Source organism: Pteronotus mesoamericanus, unplaced genomic scaffold, assembly GCF_021234165.1.
Source record: "Pteronotus mesoamericanus isolate MK-2021 breed Mesoamerican mustached bat unplaced genomic scaffold, CSHL_Meso_final contig_220, whole genome shotgun sequence".
In the NCBI taxonomy this organism is placed as follows: Eukaryota; Metazoa; Chordata; class Mammalia; order Chiroptera; family Mormoopidae; genus Pteronotus; species Pteronotus mesoamericanus.
Genome location: NW_026555091.1, coordinates 7,259,490 through 7,277,244, shown reverse-complemented (window position 1 = coordinate 7,277,244; position 17,755 = coordinate 7,259,490).

Below are 17,755 nucleotides of genomic sequence, written 5' to 3'. Positions count from 1 at the left end.
TGCTGCAATAACTTTAGGATCTATGTCTCCTGTTGGTGGCATTTCTCTGGAGAGCCCTGTTGGTATAATAACTATGTTCTTTAAAAAAACTGACTGATATTAATTTTTAAATGGGGCTTGAAGGGTTTTACTCCTACGATAAAAGCTGTGTCAAGAAAGGTCTGCTCCTTGAGAAGAGAAAGAGAAGAGGCATCTTCTGGCTTGAAGAGAAGTGAACTTTGTGTCCATCTGCCTAGGAAAAGAAACAGCGCTGGCGGCGGCTGAGAGGCCAAGCAGGGACTTTAATGCCGTGGGGAAAATATTAAAGTACCAATGTTAAAATTGCATTTACCTGTCATACCTTGTAAAGCAAATGGCAAAGATGCCTCTTTTCATCTGGCCAATAAAGATAAGTTACAGGGAAGTTCAGGTTTCTTATCCAATGTGAGATAATGTGTCAGCTCAGGAGCTGAGGACCCAGGACAGGTTTCTCCCTGTAGCGGGAACCTGGCATCCCTGGCGCTGAATTCTAGTTATGGAAACAGGAGCCAGCGACTGAAACCAGCTGGCGGAAACTCCGCGGCAGAGGAAACTCGCGGTGCAGAGCGAGTTGGTTTCTGTGAGAGACCATGTACTGAGCGCGGTGCTGCGACAGAGGTACTTCATCGGGCACGTGGGCTACGCTGCAGACAGACAACATCTGTTCGGCAAGGTTTTCACCTGTTCAGAGGCGTTCAGCAAGTAGCTCTTGTTGCTCATTCTGTCAAAGTCCAAGTTCCACGCGAGTAATTATTTGATGAGAAAGACAAAGTGGCATGTCTCCTTCACGCCTTCCAGGCGTGGTTTCCACCTCCTTTGCTGGAAAATAGATGTGCATCTTGGAATGATTCTCAGCGGCGGTTAGACGAGCCCAGGTGTGTAACAGCCCACAGAGCCCCCGAAAACCTGCCGCTGCGGGGGAAGCTCGGGCTGAGCGCAATGGCAGTGCCCTGGGCCTGCCTCCCCGGCAGCGGGACGTGGAGGGGACCGCTCTGCCGAGAGCCACTCCAGCTGCTGTTCTAGGGCCACGGCTTCGAAAGGCGACAAGGACAGTGGAGCCGGTCTGGTCGTTTTCTTTGTTTTGTTTTTTATCTATAACCTCCTCCAAGTTACTGACAGGCTTCGCCATAAACTTTCTCTCTCACTTTGAAGATAGAAGAGTGCAACCCTCAGGACCCCTTTTGCCCATAGGGTCAGTGGGCATAGTGTCCTTTGGAAAAATTAACAAGTTTAAGTTGAGTTGACCGGGGTGACATTGGTTCGTGAGATTATGTAGGTTTCAGACATACAACTCCAGGAGACAGCGTCTGTATATTGCACTGGGCGCCCAGCGTACAGAGCAGAGAGGAGCCAGTCTGCAGCGCCGGAGGCGGCCCACCTCAGTACCGGTTTCTGGTGGTGCAAAAACAAGGGCCGGGAAATTTCCCTCATCTCTGTCTTCATGTCTATTTTGAGTGCTTTTTCAAGTCTAGGAACATAGCTTTCGTTTTCTGAGTGATTTTTCTACTGTGTAATTTTCCAAGCGGATAAAATTTCATAACTAATTTGTTCAACCAACTGTTTAATATTTATACCTTGAACTATCCCTATAATTAGTTTTTCTGTGTTACTTCCAGCAAGATGTACTGAGCAGAAAGAGGGGATAGATCAGGTGCAAAGAACCAGGGATGTTCAGTCAAGCAGCAGGACCCAGGGTAGTGGACGGACTGAGTAATGAGCACCCCGCATTCCCAGTCTCCCCAGGGAGGAGCGTCCAGGTGACAGATGTTAGCCATCCACAGAGGGGACCTCATCAGTAAGGTCTCCCTTGGGAGGAGCTGGGGCTGTGCACTGGGACACCGGCAGCAGGGCCAGGAAGGTGGGGAAAAGAAAGGCAGCTTAGAATCCTCGTGGGGAGGAAGGCAGCTCCCTGAACTAGAACTCAATGGCCCCTAAACACAGGCACAGCCAAAGGGACCCAACGCATGGCGGACTGGAACCAGGAGGAGAGGGGGAGACACGGAGGCGCTGAGCTTCAGGACCGTCCGGCATCACAGGCGCCTCCACAGACAGCCCCGAGTCAGCCAGGAACAGAACCTCCTGCCCCAGGTGAGCGCCGCGGGTAACTCCCCTTAGGGTGTGTGGCAGAGGCGCCCTGCTGTCACGCGCGGTGCCGCCCTGGGACACTCCCCCAAGCTCCGACAAACACAAAGGCAACAATGCTGGGTTTCCCGTCGGGACTGTTGGGGGGTGGGTAGGGTCGCTGAGGGGACTCCTGTCCCCAGATGTGGCGGCAGGAATTGACGAGGGCTTGCTTTTGCCCCTGACTGTGCTCCCCGTCATGTGTCCCCCCCACAGAAAGTGAGGAATATACCAGAATACGGGTATAATACGTCCATGAGACTTGTCCACGTTTTTATTCAGTTCACCAACACCTTTCTTGCATAGTCAAAGACGGACTCGTGGGTCCTTCCGGCTGGTTGGAAAAAGAGGCAGGTTTCCTGGTTCCTAGGTAATTTTGGGGGAGCCTAGGAAAAGCAAAATATACAACCGCCTCCCCACTCCCTCCCCACAGAAGAGAGGGAAGCCTCTGGGTAAGACTTCTCGGAAGTCAGTGTTATTTTTGCGTACTCAGCAGCAAGGCTAACGTGCGAGCACGACTTACTGGGAAGCGCCTCGCTCAGAGTGCTCAGGTGCTTCATCCTGGAGCAGAAAAAGGACATTAAAGGGAAAACTGGTGAAATCCCAACAGCGACTGTGCTTCAGGGGATGGCAGAGGGCCAGTGCTTGTGTCTTCATCCTTAGAGCTGTGCCTTGGTCGCGTGAAAGGGGACAGTCACGTGGACACTGTATCGCTCTACAGTTCTTCTCTAAATCTGACAGTACTTAACGATAAAAGTCTAAAATTAAAAACAGACAGTTCTTACACCACAAGTGCCATCCATTAATAAACTGCAGAACTTAACTGTGCAGCTTGAAAATGGCCGGATAGTTGATTAGCCCCTTGCAAGTTCAGGGTTGCAACTTGAGTTTGTTTTATACATTAAAATTTAAAGGTAGCAAGTATTAAATATTAATCAAATCTGCCCTCTGACCTATATCATAATTTAATACAACATTATAAGTTTAAGATGAGACTTGAATGTACTGTAATCAATCAATGTCTAAATTCCTCGCACACCGTCGTAAAGACCTTCTCTTCAAAGATTCCCAGACAAGCAAAGGTTTCATTATCGGAGAGTTGGTTCGTAAAAACTTTTTATTGAGCTAATACAAATACCCGTTTATTTTTTACCCAGCAAACCACTCTCAGTCTCTTAGTTTGACAGAAAATATATTCAATTTAAAAGCTTTGATCCTGATATCTTCACACTACCAAGGTAGAAATCTCATCTTCTTGTTTCAAGCACCCTTTGCCTCTCTTTTCGCAGTATTTGCAAGTCTTTATCTATTTCTCATAATATCTTAGAAGCTAAACTGAACATTTTATATACATATAGTCTGATGAGCAAAAATTTAGGGGGAATCAAAAATTTCTTGTCTATATACTTTCATTTGTTAACATAACCTAACTTCCTATAAGTTTTTTACACTATTGAAATACATTGATGTACCCTCACCACCCCCTAGAGCATTTTTGATCCTATATTTTTGAATTTGGTTTTCTGACCAAATAAAAGTTTTTAGTCATTGTCATTACAGAATTATTCTTAGAAGAATTACAGTACTCTTTCTTTCTTTCCAAACTACTTTGAATACTTACATTTCTTTTCTTCTGTGATCTTTAAAGATATAATATTATCAATATCCTTAGCTGAATCATAAAGGAAGAAAAAAAACGAAGGAAGGAAGAGAGAGAGAGAGAGAAAGGGAGGGAAGGAAGGATGGATAGAGGGAGGGAAAGATTAGAAAATAATCAAAAAACTCTTCTTTCTTTGTGAGTTAGTGATTATTTGTAGTGGTATTCTTTGATTCCTTTCTTTTTATCATTTTTTTATCCATTATAGGCTTGGCTTTGCAATTACTATAAGGCTCTCCTAATACATCTTATATTTATAACAGTCAATTTTAAGTTGTGTCATATATAATGATCTATAGTAAAAATACATGTTTTCTGCTTCTCTTTCCAGAACAGATGTCCTAAGACCCTTGGGATTTCCTAAGTGATAAGAGTGATCAAGGTGTCTGGATATTTATAACAATCCCTCTGCAACCATACCTGAGTTTATGTTAATGAAGTGACTTTTTAAAAGTGCCTAGAGATAGGGACTGGACGCCGGGGGAACCAACAGTGTCTTTAGCTGCCTGGACACTTCGGCCGCACCCCTCACCTCTGGGAAGGGCAGGGAGGCTGGAGATTGAGTTCAGTCACCAACGGCCAATGCTTTCATCAATCCCGTCTAAGTGGTGAGGGTGCCCTAAAAACTCCCAGAGTAGGGGCGGAAGAGCTTCTTGCGGCCACGTGGAGAAGCAGGGACAGGGGTCCCAGCAGAGCGCGTGGACACAGGTGCCCCGTGCTCCCCGCACCATTTGTCCTGTGCGTCTCCCCCTCCGCCTGCTCCTGAGCAGCATCCTTCGATGATAGACCAGCAATCTAGCAAGTAAGTGCTTCCCTGGGTTCTGTGGGCCACTCTAGAAAATAAATTAAACCCAAGCTGGGGATAGGTGGAACCTCCAACCTCCCGCTGCCTGATCAGAAACTCAGGTAACAGCCTGGACTTGCGATTGGCACCCGAAGCTGAGGACAGCGGGGCAACGGTAATTGTGCGGGACTCAGCCCTTAACCTGTGTCGGACGCGAGCTCCACGTAGATAGTGTCAGAACAGTGCTGAGTTGTAGAACATCCCACTGGTGTTTGAGACGCGCTTGGTGGTGTGGGCAAAACCCGCTCACACCTTGGAATGGGAGCAGGATAATTAAGCTACTTCATAATAACTACTTAACTTCAGTTGCATTACAAGTTCTACACATTTACTTGCCCACCTTAAATTTATGTACTTGATATCCCAATTTACATCTTTTTACATGGGATATAAATACTATAGCTACAGTACTTTTTATCTTTTGTTTTTTTAACGTATATCCTAGAGTTCAAAGTGATTTACACACTGCCATTTCCATATTAGAGTATTTTGAATTTGACTATATACTTACTTTATTCTTGTGGCTTTTACACTCTCATGTTTTCATGTTCCTGAGTAGCATCCTTTTGGTTTCCGCTTGAAGAACACCCTTTAGCAGTTCTCACAAGGCAGCTCTCGTGGCGATGAACTCCCTCAGCTTTTGTTTGTCTGCGGAAGTCTCTCTCCCCCCTTCGTTTCTTCAGGGCAACTGTGCTGGGTAGAGTGTGCCTGATGGGCAGCTCGTTTCCTTGAGCGCAGCCCTGTGCCACCGACGGGGATGCGGTCCGAGAAGCGAGCCGCGAGGCCATCTCCCTGCTGCGTGGCCATCACAGAGGCGCTTCCGCAGCCCCGGGTGGCGTGGCCTGCTTCACGCCTAGGCTGTGTGGCGCAGCCTGTTCCCCCGGTCCACCAGCTGAGAGAACACGTGACGGGGCCACACAACACGAGATGAAGTCAAGCCCACGAGAAAAGGCTGCAACCAGAAGGCTGGGTCAAAGCAGCACAACACAGCAAAGCGTTTCACAGCAAACTTTTCTTAAATAAGTAGAAAGTGTTCACTCTAAAATGATAAAAAGTGTAGTGCAGTAAGTGCATAAACCAGTAACACTCTTATTTATTATCTTTATGAATCATTATGTACTATCCATAATTACATGTGCCATAACTTTATACGACGGATGGAACAGTAGGGTTCCCACACTGGCATCAGCACAAACATGGGTAGTGTGCTGTGCTGTGCTGTGATGTTAGGACAGCTCTGAGGTCACTGTGTGAGAGACGCCGCTCAGCTCCGTTATAATCTTTTGAAACTACCATCGTATATTTGGTTTATCATGACTGACAAGTTACTATGGGGCATGACTGTACTTGGAATATATCGCCCCTCTCTCTCCTGGCCTTTAAGATTTCTGTCAAGAAGTCTGCTGATAGTCTTATCAGAATTCCCTTGTATGTGATGAGTCATTTTTTTCTTGCTGCTTTCAAATTCTCTCTTTCTCTTTGATTTTTGAGAACTTGATTTAACGTGTGTACCATATAAATCGCTGGATCTGAACTTGAGCCAAGTTCCAGTTAATGTTCCCTTGATTCTGGCATGAGTCATGATGATTCATGATGCCAAAGGACCACAAATCCTACAAGAATACCAGTCCTGAAGTGCATCGCTCTGGCAGGTCAAGGGATGCGTGCTGCGGGGGGCGTGGCCCGCCCTGCTGGCCCATAGAAGTGGAGCCTTTCTGCCCCGTTACAGGAAGCGGACCGCATTAGGATTTATCCTCGACAAGATCACAAGTATGTTCTCCAAATCACAGAAGCCACTTGAATGATGTTTTAAATAATGATACATCTTATAATGATGCTATTTTCTTGTTTTTATTTTTTACCACTTTTTCTAATCTGTTTTTTATATTTAAGTTAAAGTCATATTTGAAATTTTCTATGTCCTTAGATAATAAATACATTGATGGTAAAGACCACAGTATCTCCAAAAATAGGTACCCTCCAAATGAGAAAAACACTATAACATTCACATAGTGCCATGGTCCATCAGAAGTTGAATATTTCATCTGTTATGTCTCCCTCATGATGAGACTAAGAAACACATGCTGAAATACTTTCAAGAACAAAACTCATCTTTATCAAGATATGACAATGGTAAACAAATCACTGTCTTTGAAATGGATGTGAAAAATAATACATTCACTCTCTTTACCCCCCAAAAAACAACTTGACAATTCTGAGAAATTATTGGTAGAATTGCAATAGCAAGTCTGACTTTCTATTCTGCAAGTGCAAATATAAAAACAGTGGCACTCAGAGAGCACCACCCAGGCACTAAGCAATATAATGATTATGCAAATGATGAGGTGCCTCAGACATGGCTGCTTAGCCATTCATCTGGATATTTATCCATTTGGATATTTTGTGTGCAACAACCATTTTATCCAATATGTGTTAAGTCTGATAATAGAGGAAGGCTGAAGGTATTAAGGGAGCAGAAAAGAAGGGAAGGGAATGACAAAGTGAGACAATGTGTGTGTGTTAAAGGTGATGGAGGATCCAGGACCGGCCACAGGAGCGAAGTCAGGGCACAACAAACAAGGCGAGGTATTGAAGACCAAGAGCAGCGGGGGAAGATGAAATGCAAGGAAGAGATGAGGGAAGAAGAGGTGATGGAAGATGCTTCCCATCTAATCATCACGTGAACTGAAAAATGTGTCAGAAGATTGGAAGTTTTACAAGCTTTTAAGTAAGGTCATAATGATCAACTTCATCATCATAGTTCATTTTATGGAATCGTAATTACATGCAAATACTTGGCCAAATTCTAAAGGCATTAAGAAGTCTTCAGATTTCTCCTTCAGGTCATGACTCATTGAGTCAAACCAAACTTCCTCTGCAATTATATGCAAACAGACAGGGAGGCCACAAATGGGAAACAGCACCACATAGCCGACACAGTGGTTGCTGAGGGAAGGGCAGTGGCTGGCATGGCCTCCTTGACGTCCAGCGCTCTACACATGGACCGGCGCGGGTCTTCAGTCTCCTATAACATGGATGACGCCCCCAAGAATGGAATTCGCCATTGGCACATATGTCACATCATAGATCAACTCATTACTGGTATCAATGACTCGTATTATTGTTGTCAAATGTGTCTCAACAGAGATTGTAGAAATAGATGTCTCTGTCCCTCTGTTCCTCTCCCTCTCCTTATAGCAACTACCTACCTAGCTGTCTATCTGTGTGTATATAATACATACATGTGCCTATGCACATAAATATGTACAGTTTTATACATTTTTCCTAAGGTTGAAAATGGTATATTGCAGTTTTAATTTGCATTTCCCATATTATGCAAGAAGCTTGGCATGCTTACTCATATTTAAGAGTCATGTTAATTTTAATTTCTACCACATTTTTACCCTATACCCATTTTTCCATGGACTTGTTTCTTTTGCTGTAATTTGTATAAAGTTATTTTATATATTAAAGAAATCATCCTTTGTGGGTTTTAAGATTTATAGATATTTTTCTTGGTATCTCATTTGCTTTTAAATTTTTTCCAATGCCTTCTTCTATGCGTTTAAAATATGTTATAAGGAAAAACTTCTCAAGCAATTAGTTTATGCTTTCCACTTTTTTATAATAGAAACCTCCACACTTCAAAATTAATGCCAAAAATCAAGCTTTTATGATTTTTTTCTCATACTTCCATGGTTTCCTTTACCGTATTCAATTTCCATCATTCCAGAACTTTTTTGTGAGATGTAAAGCATGCTTTTTGGCTAATTGTTCAGGTGGCAGGGTGGAGGGCAGATCCTTGGAGGGCAGATCCTTGGAGGACAGAACGCGGCGCCACGTTCAGTCAGGGGAAGGTTGTGGCCGTGAGTCAGAGAGATGACAAGGACACACACGGACCTAGGGTTGTAGGGAGTAAACTCAAACATGAAATGAGGGAAAACTTCATCTGCTCCTTCGCGCACACACATCCACGGTGAGTGTTTCTCATGCGCTGACGTGGTTTGTACCAAAGCTTTATCAGTTCTGGAAGTCATATTTTAATAAGTAAATTAACCTGTGATGAATAACACTTTTAATCTAAGAGACTGAAAAGTAAATATTGATTTCAGAATTCATTTTTTCTGTGAAAACCTGATACACTACTTAATAACTAAAATAATGAACCGATGTCAGCTAGGATTTAACTTTGTGCTTACATTTCGTATTCTCAATTTTAGACCTTTGAAGACTCCTTGAAAAGTTTAGCTAAACTCACTCATGTGAACATAAATGAAAATCAGCCTTTTTGCCTCATGACAAAAGTTGCAATTTATTAAATGCCATTAAATCTGATTAGGCTTTTCAAGGCATCCCTCATGCCGTCAAGTTGACATCAGCTCAGTCGGAGATGAATCAATTAGGAACTTCAGTGACGTTTCCAGGACAGTCCATCCACTTTGGGTGAGGAATAGGGCCTGCCTCCCTGCGCCCGCTCCAGCTTGAATGACTAGCGGAAGAGCTCGGGTAATTACTCTTCTGTTTGAAAGAATGCTCCTTAATTAGGGAGTCGCTGTCCAATAAATCTAGGGGCTCGGAAGAGCTGGGTTCAGGAGGCCAGTGGGATAAAACCTGCAGCTCTCTATTTATTCCTGGGGAGTTTTCTTCACACAGTGGAGGGTCGTGAGGGGTGCAGCTGGGCTCCTCCCTGAAGCCACGGTACCCCGGGGACACCTGTAGATGCAACTCAAACGCCTGTCAAGCACGCTCAGCATCACATTTTACTGTCAGTTTCTGAGGTGGTGAATCACGTTGCAGGACCGGGGGGCCAGCCCTCGTGTTCAAATGAGCCTCATCCACAGGGAACCACCGTGGGGCCTTCGCCGCCGTGGGGCGGGCTATTCCCCAGTGCCCAGGCCCAGTGACTGTCACTGTGTAAAAACCACCCCAGAATTCGGTGGCCTAAAACAGCCAACACCTGCTCCGTTTCTCTAGAAGATGCTGGCTGATGTGCCGTACCTAAGCTTTGCCCTGGAAACTCGTTTACGGTGGTGAACCGAGGCAGTCCCAGGGCTCACCTCGTTGGCTTCTCACCTGTCAGGGATCCCTCTCCTTGTTGTCTTACGTCCAGTGTCTTTAAATGCACTTTTTCATGGATGTTGTTAAAATGCTGTGTGTTTCGGGCAAAAGGATAAACCTTGTCCCCATGCATTTCCGTTTGCCACGAAGCAGAAGTCATCACTGAAGTTCTCCATTATCACTCTTTCTAAGATAGCTTCGCTCTCTTTTAGGCCAAGAGGATATATAAAGCTGACTGTCCCTTCTCACTTCAAAGCTTTTTCATGAGTCCGACTGCTGACTGTGTTGAGTTCCTCTTCCAGGGTTGGGGCCAATTCTCCTGTGGCCTGTTTGCTCCCAGAGACTTGCTGTTGCCAATTCCGCCTGAGCTTCAGTCCCCACTGGCTGACCCCATGATGTCTTGATTCCCGTGTCCTCGCCATTCCTACATTTTTGCCTTAGGAAGATTTGATTTTCCACATCCCCAAATGGCTCTCTTGCCTTATTACCAGGACTTGCAGGCTCGGGGCGCCAAACACAGCCTCTCCCCCTTCACGTATCCCTGTCCGCAGGAAGCGGCCTTCCCTCAGCACGCCTGTCAGAGCGGAAGCCGGCCTGGCGAGACTCTCTGGGCCGGCTCTGGCACCACCTCACGCCGCGACCTCGGGCACTTCGCCTCCGACTTCGGCTTCTTGATGCCCTCCTTTCTTCCTTACCTTTCTACACACTTACAAAGAGGTTGCTTATCGTTTATCTATCATCCATCCTTCTAGTACTTACATATTTTTATTTATCCATATGTCTGTATTTAAATGTCTAAAAAAAATTAGCTTTCATTTGAAAAGGTAATCCATTTGCATTGCTGTGGAGAATTTTGGGAGGAATAAAAGAACATTTGAACCAAAAAAAAAGAGAGATCATCTTACCAGGGGTCCAGAAAGTAGCATGTTAGAGCCAAATGCTGCCTAAAATGTGGCCTTTGAAGTTTTAAGAGGCCTTTTTACTTCTAAGTAAGCATGTCTTGATTGACTTAGGTAGTCCATTCTCCTGACCTATTAAAGTGTCCTATAGTAGCAATTTTTCTGTGCTATTTAAGCGCTAATTACATAGTAATTTTTGTTACACCTAACAAAGCTGGGATACTTAGCTCTGCAGTGGGTACCGGTTTCCTAGTAACTTTTCAAGAGTAAGACATTGGGCTCAGCTCTGAGCACTCGAGGAAATGAGAGCAAGTTAGGGGAGAAATGTCAGACCAAGAATCACATTGAAAAAAGTCTTTCCCTGAAAACAGACAGACAGCGACCAGAAGGGAGGGAGGAGGGGGATAAGGGAGGGAAGAAGGGGAAGCACCTGGTTAAAGAACAAGAATAAACAACCCATGGACGTGGACAGCAGGTTGGGGATTGGCTGTGGGAGCAGGGGGGGTGAGGCAGGGGAAAGCAATGTGGGATCATTGGGATAACTTCAATAGAACAACAATAAAAAACAATTTTCATTTAAAAAAAAAGAAAACTGTCTTCCCCTGAGAAAAACATTATCCTCATGAAGATGAAAGCAACCACACGCATGTATCAAAGGTCTAAAACACCACTGTGGGGTAACCCAAACGTCAAAGGGGTACATTGGAGCATCTGTGCTTCTTCAGGGGGAAAAAGAAAGTGGTTTGGCCAAGAAACAGACACAACATCAACCTTATACATGTTGTATTTGGAAGACACATAATTCATTTAAATCATTTCCCAGGGTTCTCTTCTAAGACAAACAAGATATTTTTAATTAATTTGTAAGTGGAGTTTTATTTTACCTCTCATGTCTGTTTCACACCAAATATCTGGTGGTGCTTAGGATTTTTTACGCTCTTCCTGTTTCTTCCCCATTTACAGACATGGAATGAACGTGGTGTCCTGCTACCTTTGCATGGTATTGAGAGCATAATTTTGTGCTTGTTTTCAACGTAATCATGTTTAACACTTAACTATCTGGATAGATAAAACAGTATATATAACATTGCAATAGCGAGTATGTGGTCAAAAAGAGCCTCGAATGTAACTTTATGTTAATGGGGGAAGTATGTTTTATGATGATTCTGTTCCCTCATCACCATGACAACTAGAAGACTTACCACATATGTAGTGACCTGAGCAGGGTCCTCAGAAAATAAATGTCCATGTGGGAGCTCAGAACGTGACCTTGTTTAGAAGCAGGGTCTTTGCAGAGTCATTATTTAAGATAAGGTCATGCCAGGTTAGGGTGAGTCCTAAATTTGATGAGCTGTGTCTTTATACGAAGGGGACAGGGTCACACACAGGGAAGAAGTCCATGTAAGGACAGAGGCAGAGGTTGGAGTGAGGCAGCCACAAGCCGAGGACCACTAGCCCTCCTGGAAGCTGGGAGAGAAACACAGAACAGACACTGCCCTGGAAAGCTCCAGAGAGAACCTACCTGCTGACACCTTGAGTTTAAAATTCTGGACTTCTGAGCTCAGACAGAATAAGTTTATTTTGCTTTAAAGCCCCTGTCGTAATGTGTTATAGTGGCCCCAAGAATAGCGTATTCCAATTACATATTTTATATACATATGCATGTATATATGTTTATATATATGCTTGTGTGTATATATATAATGAAATATGGCAGAGGTGGAGATATGGGCATTCACATATATTTTCTAATCCATAAGATATGTAATATTTAGCCTGTCTATGTAAAATAAAGAGAAATGCAGTGAAGAGCTTGTAAATGTTAGAGAGAAGGAGAAACTATATTTTGAGAGAGAGAATAGTGTATTAACTTTGAATTGCGAAGCTGTGATCCAACTTATGTAATTTGCCTCAACAGCTGGGAGTGTTAGCACATGACTATTAAGTAACTAACCTACAACAAAGCTTATCATTTATTCTCTCAGTCTCCCCACACTAATATGAATATAATAAAAAAATAGAGAAGGGAAGAAATAAGGGGACATCTTTCTTACACATTCACTTTAGACTGTAAACTTTTGGACTATAAACAGAAACAAATATTGGATATAACATATGAAGATCTGTCTGGAAGAAGTACAACCATTGTTAATATAAGGAAAATAGTCTGTGTGACATCAGTGTAACCTGGCAGCCAAGGAGAGTGGACTGGAATGCGCATGCGTGACCAATGACAACTTCACTGTACTAGCCAGTGGGGGAGGTAGATGCCATTGAGTGAGCATGTGTACTGTGTAGCTGTCGCATTCAAAATAATAGAGAGCAGAGCAACAAATCTGCACCAAATTTTGTGTTAAACTTGAACATTCTTCCACAGAAACTATTGGGATGACTCAGAAGGCCACAGCTACGGGCACCTGGTGATTGGCAGCTTCATCATGACAACGCACCCCCTCCTGCATCACATCTCGTGCTGAATTTTTTGATGAAACATCCAATCACCCAGGTGACTCAGCTCCTCTACAGCCCAGATTCGGTGCCTTAAGACTTCTGGCTTTACCCAAAACTAAAACCACCTTTGAAAGGAAAGAGATTTCAGGCCACATATGAGATTCAGGAAAATATGACAGGGCAGCTGACTGTGATTGGGAGAACTGTGTGACATTCCAAGGTGCCCACTTTGAAAGGGACGGAGGCGTCATTGTCCTCTGTACAGTGTATCTTGTATCTTCTTCAATAAATGTCTCTATTTTTCATATTACATGGCTGTACATTTTCTGGTAGACCTTCATATGTAACAGATACTTCTTTTTAAAAAAGTTTATGACTTCAGCCTTTTCTTCTAAATTATTGCAAGTCTCCCTGCGTAAACTTGCTCTCAGAAAAGATTTTGAACAAGCAAGTAAAGTAATTTGTCTGGTGTAACCCGGGTGCGAAGAAGAAGTAACTCCCTCTGGGTGAGAGTTGTATAACAACCCGTGTACCCGCAATTAGCTTCTGGATGCCACCTGAAAGGTGACCTTGATTTACTTAGCTGATTAGTCAGTCAGTAGTTTCTGGATTTCAATATTCTAAAGATTGATCAAAAAAGGAAATTTTAATGCCCTTACTGAGGTCATTAGTGATATTAGCAAATGAAATTAAACTGAAGGACAATCTCAACAAACCTTTTTTTAGTTCTAATAGCATAGCCCTGGGGTGTTAATAGCTAATGTGAATTGGTGCCTATTTCCTTTCTCTCATTTTCTTTATCTGGCTTAAATAGATAACAGAGACACTGAATATAAATTGGAAGCATTGCCTATTTTCTAAACTTGACTCTTAAAAAAGTAAATGCATAGACCTTTATAAACTCAAAGAAAAATTCTATGGAAAACTTTTATTGGATTGTTTTGTAAAGTTGACACATTTTTCATAGGCAATAATATAACTGTAATGTCTTTTGGTGTAGAAGGAATTCATGATGCAGCTATTGATTCTGATTTCAATTTGTGAATGATTATCCCAGACGATAAGATTCTCAAGTCATAGGAAAGAAAGTATCATCAAAAGAGACAGTTTACCATATAATAGAACAGTATGTACTTTCGTGTGCTCTGCCCCAAATGAGGACATGTCATGAAATAAACTCTAGAGAAAAGTCAGGGATTGCTGATTTTCACCCAAATTTTGCCAAGTACCAGAGAACATAATCTTCTCAGCCTTGCGCTGCTCTTGTTTTGATTGGGGAATAATTTGACATGCCTTGCTTCCTCTATAGGTTTTATGTAAGAGTCAAATCAGATAACATGTGTGAAAGCATTATGTCACTATAAAACAATACCTAAACAAATGATATTTGAGAGCTATCACTCTGTTGTACTCACACCTGACTTCATATTACTCTTGTAAACAGCAAGAAGAATTCTTTGATTGAGGTAGTCTGTTGCTTTTTCTAAAGTAAATGAAGCAAACCTAGGATGTCCACATTTGTCTCACAGCTAGGACCTGCTAAGTGGGAAATCAACCTTAAATACAGGGTGTGGCAAACGTAGGTTTACAGTTGTGACTACATAAAACATGGAGTTTATTCTAGTATTATTCTTCATTAATTATTGTATTATTTTCCATGCAAACAATGGTAAACCCACCTTTGTCCACCCCTGTAGTTTATAATAAAAGTGCAGAAAACTGGTGATTAGTATATCCAATGACCCACTTAATATAAATTTCTCATAATATATACTAAAAAGGAAAATAAATAAAAGCACCAAAATACCTATCAGAACTGATAAACAGGTTTCCAAGGTTACAACCTGCAAGATCAACATACAAAAGTTAATCCCATTCATAATGGCATCACATCACAGAGAATAACATAAATAAGAATAAACTTAACGATAAGAAGTACAGTAAGAAAATGACATATTGAGAGAAATTAAAAATCTAAATAAATCAAGAACTATTTTTTATTCAATGCTGAAGACTCAATATTGTTAAGACACCATTTTCTACCCACATTGATCTATAATTTTGGAGAATCTCTGTAAGCTTTTTTTGGTAGAAATTATAAGCTTATCCAAAACAAGTATACAAAATAAAATATCCAGAAGGCAAATGAATTGTAGTAATCTAAACATTTTGGTATTGATTAAAGAATGGGCTGTGTCAATAAAACAGACTTGAGAGTCCAAAAATTTAAGTATATATTCTTGGTCAATTGTTCTTTTACAAAAAAAAAAGAGGCCAATATAATTCAACTAAGAAAAGAACTGTCTTTTCAACAAATGGTGGCAAGAGAAGTGGATGTACACCTGGGAGAAAAGAAAGAGAAGGAGGAGGAGAAGGTGGAGGAGGAGAGAGAGAATTTCTACACTTATTCACACCACACACACACACACACACAAATAATTCAGTGTATAATTTGCCTAAATATAAAACCTGATTATACAGAACTTCCAGATGAAAACAGGAGAAAATCTACATGACCTTAGGTTGGACAAAACTTCATGAGGTATGGCACCAGATGCACAATAATTTAAACTTTTGATTGAACTGTGATCAGCCTAAGAAGCATTAGACCTATGAAAAGGTGGCCAGTTGTTAATCAAAAAATATTAGAAAAATTTGTGTACATTATAATCATTTAAAGATGAAATGAATAGACTCTAAATGCAGTGAGTTTTCTAACACTGGGAGTGTGTAATTATAATTCGATGTCGCAGACATTGTATTACATGAGGAAAGGAGACACAAATTTCATCGCCTGATCTGAAGGAGTTCCCAGCTAGCCCACTGCTGAAGTATGCAATTAAGAACAATGAGAATAAGTATGATGCAAGTTGAGAACAAATGGTACCATGGTAGCCCCTAAGTTTGGTTAACAAGAGACATGGAGGTCAGGGAAGGTTTCCTGAAGTAGGCTACCACTGAACTGAAATTTTTTAGGAATTGATACGACTTATGCAGACAAGGAAAGCAGGATGAGGTGGTACATACCAAGGGAGGTACAAGGGCAGAGACAGAGCCAAACTCACAGGTGCCTAGACAACAATGTGCCAAACACTGTTGTAGATGCTAGAAACATGAGTGAACGCAACACTGTGTGTGGAAGTTATACATGTAGAGTTCGCTGGAAAATGAGTGCTAAGGGGGAGATAAAGCAGGGAAGGGACATATAAAACATAGTGAGGGGGAGGGCCACCAGCTTCGATGACGTACACTGGGAAGGTCTCATTGAGGTGACATTGAGTGAAGACCTAAAGAAAAGAAGGGAGGAAGGTGCTCAAGGAGAAATGCATTTTAGGAGGAAGGTACAGCAACTCTGTAAACTCTGAGCAGGAGTGAACATGCTGTTTCCAAAGAGCAAGGAATCTGGCGTGGCTGGATGAGGACTTTAGTAACGTATAGGAAGGTAAGATCAGAGAAGTCACTGCTTGACCTTAGAGGACAGATTATGTTTACCTTATCTAAGGTTTGAGAAAACGGCACAATTCAGCTCATTCGGGGCACTTTATGGTCTTAGTGGAGCCAGAACCTATAGAAAGAAGGGTCAAGAATTACAAGAGGTAAAGCTTGAGGGGCAAGCAAGCATGGCCACCGGAGGTCCCTGCATGGAGGGGACCACGTGCCCACATTCATTTAGAATAGTTTCAGGGGATTCCCGTTGTCCTGGGATCATTTTTAATAGTGCAATTTTCACTCTCATAAGTGTTCTAGGTTGGAATCTAATTGTCAGGGCCCCAACGACAGGAAGGAACATACTGGCGAGGTTGAAAAAGACCACAAGTACCACATGGAGACAATTTATGCAAATCCAAGCTGGAGGCTGGCAGGTCATCCCTTCAGAGTGGACGGGCCTCCTGAGGCTTTGTGAGTGCAGTGCCCTCTGCCTGTGGGTTGAGGGACTACAGCAGCAGAGGAGGTGTTCACTGGCATTGGATGATTTCGTTATTCCTTGTGGCCTCTTTTTCCCCAGAGAGCCTTGTGAAATTAGTATGCTTTCACGTGTTGGTGAGTCTGTCAAGAGGCAGTGACGTTTTTTCTTCAGGAGGGAATTGTCCTCTAAGCATCGCCGGCAGGGAGTGTGCTTTTGTATCCTCCTGCATGATCTGTGAAGTGGGGCAGAAATGATAGGCAATCTGATTAAATGTTTTGGAATGCTATGCAAATACAAAGCACCCTACTCAAGAGTGCTTAAATTTGCTGAATGCCTCTGAAATGGAGCGTCATTCACTATTAACGCTGCAGTTTTGGGCCATGATGCCTGTTACATAACTTCCATCTCACAAAAACACTCCCGAGCACTAATATTGCTCTAATTATAAGGAACGTCAGCAGGCAGCTGAGCCACCTAAATAGCCTAAGCGTCTGCTTCTTAAGCCATTTTAAAATCAAATAAAACCCTAATTTTGGTTTTTAATAAACTTTACATTTGAGAAGACTATTAATCATGACCAGGGTGAGGGAAGGAATTAGCATTAATTAAGCCCTTGTAATATGTCAGACAGCATTTGAATACTACTCAATTTTATCATCCCAGTGACCTCAAAATATAAGTTAGAACTAATTTGCAGATGAAGAAACTGAGGCTCACAATGGTTAAGCGACTTGACCAAAGCCGCTCAGTGAGTGGCAAAGACTGAATGCAAAACAGGTCTGCCAGGCGCCAAAACCCTC